This window comes from Gadus macrocephalus, chromosome 11 (genome assembly GCF_031168955.1).
Source record: "Gadus macrocephalus chromosome 11, ASM3116895v1".
Taxonomy (NCBI): domain Eukaryota; kingdom Metazoa; phylum Chordata; class Actinopteri; order Gadiformes; family Gadidae; genus Gadus; species Gadus macrocephalus.
The window spans coordinates 24,009,428-24,013,683 of record NC_082392.1 but is presented as its reverse complement, the minus strand read 5'-3'; the positions used below and the strand labels follow the sequence as shown (position 1 = coordinate 24,013,683).

Here is a 4,256-nt window from a genome sequence, read left to right as displayed (position 1 = left end):
TCCTGGCCCATGGGCAGAATCACAGAAACCATCCCCGACAAAAAGGGACATATACGTTCAAAACACAAAATGGCACCCTGGAAAGGTCCATCACAAAGCTGTGCCTTCTACAAGACATGACGGACAGGTCGGACCTATGCCCTTTTTTCTTATTTGACCCCTGAAACCTTAGTTGAACCTTTTTTCTCTCTTTTTTCTCTTTTTCTCAAACAAGGACCTGCGTTGAATCTTTTTTTTTATGAACTTCGGAAATGGACTATTGGAACTACCTTGGATTATTTTTTGTCTTATTTTTGAAATTCTGTGGTAAAAAAAAATGTGTATGCTTCCGATATAAATGTATGATTTGTCCTATACCGGTCAATTAGGGGCCGGAGTGTTGAAGCCATTACACTGATTTGTGTTTTACCTATGTCCGATTTATCATATTCATGTGAGTAACTTATGATGAAATACTATTGATCATGTTGACGCGCAATGATTACGATGATGATGATGATGATGATGATGCAATGATGATGTCAGGGGGTGGTAACTCTATATGTAGACGTCACCTGGGCACAGGTGTTTTTGGCTACAGAGCGGAGGGGCAAACGATTTTCAACCGCATGACGAGATGAATCGAGTTTTCTGTTTCAGATGAGTTTAATTTATTTTGCTGTTACGGTTACGCAATAAAGATCACATCGTGACACTACGAAAGAATGAATGCGCGTTGATTTACTGACCGCTCCTACAATGCTAGTTATCTGTCTGACAATTACAGGCTGTGTCCCAATTCCTAGGACGCATCCTTCGAAGGCTGCATTCGAAGGATGCGTCGACGCCGATTGCGTCACAGCGACGCGCCAAGTGCTGTCCCAATTCCAAGGGTCCTTCAAATGCGGCCTACGAATGCAGCCTTCTTTTCCCGGATTTGAAGGATGCATCGGCTGTATCCTTCACGGCCCAACGTATCCCAAGATCCTTCACGGCCCAACGTATCCCTCCCAAGATTCATTGCGCACTCAATCAATGGAGTTGGCGGAGAATGGCGATTTAAGTTTTGCATTTAAATGTAAGTATTTGGTTTCTAGTCACTGGAGTATTTAACAATACAAATGTTAAAAAAAACAAGGGCCCTTAAAACTTTTTTCATTAAAGTAATAGGCAATATAAGTAAGGTAACGTTACAGTTAGTGACGCTGTAACGTTAACTAAGAACACCCGTTAAGCCCTATAGTTTCAAATGTAAGAGGTCAAAATGGTTATATTTACCGAAATTGTGGCGATTATATAGATAATTTGCTATTCTGAAACGTTAGATAAATGGACCAACGCGAACACAGGTTGTGGACCCTGGTTTTCAGACCGTAACGTTACAGACGTTGGGATTGAATACACGGTTAACTTGGTTATTTTGCTATTTAAGCTGCTTTTGTTTGGTAGTGTAAAGCAAAACTAATTCTAACATTTGGTTTTGGTTTAGGGAGCCAGCAGCATACTGCTCGATTTATTCTATAGAGGGGGGAGAACGATGAGCTGTTCACCGGGGTGAAATACTCAGCAAGTGTGGCTTGGGGGTAAGGAAACAATCGTTTATTTATATCGTAAGTTAGTTTATAAAAATTATATTAGGCCATTTATATATCTACATTTGACCATCTTGTAAAGGTTAGTTAAATTAGCCCTCATTAAACAGCAGGAAAGATACAACATCCCCAGAAATCGTTTACTACGATGTCCTATTTTGGGTTATTAAAGAAAGAAAGACAAAAAAAGTCACAGCTCGCATCAGTACTAGACAGCACTAGAAAAACACACAAAGAAAAAGGGTGTTTTGACTTCTACTGGTTGTCTTATTATTATGGGCTTCATATAGGATGAGGGCTAATTTAAATGTAACCTTTACAAGATGTTTCAAATATATATATTATAAATGGCCTATTGTTAACATGGGCTATTAACATGATTGGTAAATGTGTCTCTTGTTTTCTCTGATTAATAATGTCTGTGTTTAGGACAATTCTGGAGAAAATAGGCCTGCAGGGGAAGGTGACTCCCCTGCAGGCAAAGAAAAAATGGGACAATTTAAAAAAATATATAAAGTTTGTACATGTCATTTTAAATATACATTATTTGTTTTAACCATGCAAGTTAACCATGCTGAAATTTGTTTTAATACTGCTGTTGTTAACAGCCATGATTGATTTCCTCTGCCTTAGGATTGCAAGTATCCAGGGTCAGGAGAGGGGGTAGGTGGGAAACCCACTGCTGCAACTTGGCCCTGGTTGGTCCTCATGGATGAGGTATTGGGACAGAGGCATTCCACCAACCCCCCTGTCCTAATTGCCTCCATCCCTGAGAACACACCAGGGCCAAGTACAGCAAGTACAGCAGTGGTGGATCAGGAGGTGGAGGACAAGGATCAGGAGGAGGAAAGACAGCGAGGGCAGAGGTCCAGAAAGAGGGACAGAGAGGAAGACATGTTCCAGAGTCGCTCACTATCTTCCGAAAAGGACTCAAGACTCACCTGTTCAGAGTCCACCTCGACTCTGCATAGCCACCCTCCCCCTTCTGGCCACCAATGTACACTGTGTTGGATTGTATTGTATTGTATTGTATTATAGACAGTACTTAACTGTGTAACAACTGCAGTAGCTGCTATCATGGCTGTAACACAGGGAATTGATTAGCCGATTGTGGTACTTGCACTTGGTTCTATGAACATCCTTTCTGTACCGACAGCGATATATTGATGCACTTCTTATGACAAATGTACTTATTGTAAGTCGCTTTGGATAAAAGCGTCTGCTAAATGCCCTAAATTTAAATGTAAAATGTAAATGTTCCAGTTAATAAAAGAGGACATGAGGCTACAAAGGGAGGCAGAGGAGAGAAGAGCCCAGGAGAGAAGGGAAAGAATGGATAGGTTTTTCTCAATTTGAGCGTTTGGTGGACAAATAACTTATGTTCTGTTATATTTAACACATTGTTTATTATTTACATATTTATTGAAACTAACTTATTTAACTAACTATTTAACTAACTTTTTTGATTAACTATTTATTAAAACCCTAACTAACTTTTTTGTATTGACTAATGTATTCGTATATAACTTATAAAACATATATACAACAATAAAACTATTTACAACAAAAAACATTCATGTGACTATTTACAACAATTATTATAAAACTAGTATATACAAAAACATATATTTAACACATTGTTTATTATTATTTACATATTTATTGAAACTAACTTATTTAACTAACTATTTAACTAACTTTTTTGATTAACTATTTATTATAACCCTAACTAACTTTTTTGTATTGACTAATGTATTCGTATATAACTTATAAAACATATATACAACAATAATACTATTTACAACAAAAAACATTCATGTGACTATTTACAACAATTATTATAAAACTAGTATATACAAAAACATAACGATCAATATTAATTGTTGTTGGTTTCTTAGTTATTTTTTTCGCGCTGTCCGGTTTAACTTCTGTTTACTAACAGGTCAGGTCAGCTGTCAGGGTTGCTAGGTGACAGGAGCAGCCCGTGGTCACGCAAAATAAAGGGCGGTAACGGTTTGTTACGTAAACCGGAAATGCTCCGTAGGCTAGACCGTCCCATTTCTTCGGCCTTCGGAGTGTCCTTTGCGGTCTACGAAGGCCGCATCCTTCGAAGGACGCGGTCTACGAAGGATGCGTCCTATGAATTGAGACACAGCCACAGTATGATGATGAGGATATTACAATGAGGAAGATAATTACTCTTGTACCCTCTTCAGGTGACCTGGACCTTGAGCAGATCTACACCATCAAGGTCCACCCTGTGCACGGTCACCTCTGTGGCCCACCGCGCTCCCTTACTGCTAGCCTGCAGCATGGAGGTCAATAAACACATGCTGCAGACCTCCATGCCTGCAGCATGGAGGTCAATAAACACACTGTAAACAGCTTTGCACCCAAAATCAGTATTTTACGGCCATAAAAAACGTAATATAATCTTTTTACAATCAATTTAACCCTATACTGTTGTACTGCGATGATCGCATTTTTTAATTCTTCAGTTAAACAGGGGACCAATAGGAAATGAATGCGCAGGGTAGATTACCAATCAAGCCTCCTTGCTGTTAACATGAAGGTCCCATGACATGCTATTTTATGTATTCTTTAATATAGGTATTAGTGGGCAACTAACACAGTGTTCAAAGACGTTCCCGAAATTCAGCCGTGGTGCAGAGTTACAGCCACTCC

At 39.1% G+C, this 4,256-nt stretch overlaps 1 long non-coding RNA gene across 2 annotated transcripts; it reads left to right on the top strand.

The window, feature by feature from the left end:
- Nucleotides 1–745: 745 nt before the first annotated feature.
- On the top strand, nt 746–3,156 carry LOC132467233 (uncharacterized). 2 transcript variants are annotated; one of them, XR_009527974.1, is made up of 3 exons: nt 746–1,057; nt 1,469–1,562; nt 2,205–3,156. It is a non-coding gene; the product is annotated as an uncharacterized LOC132467233 (long non-coding RNA). The 2 variants fall into 2 exon arrangements; XR_009527973.1 differs by having other exon boundaries at nt 2,001–3,156.
- The last annotated feature ends 1,100 nt before the right edge of the window (nt 3,157–4,256 follow it).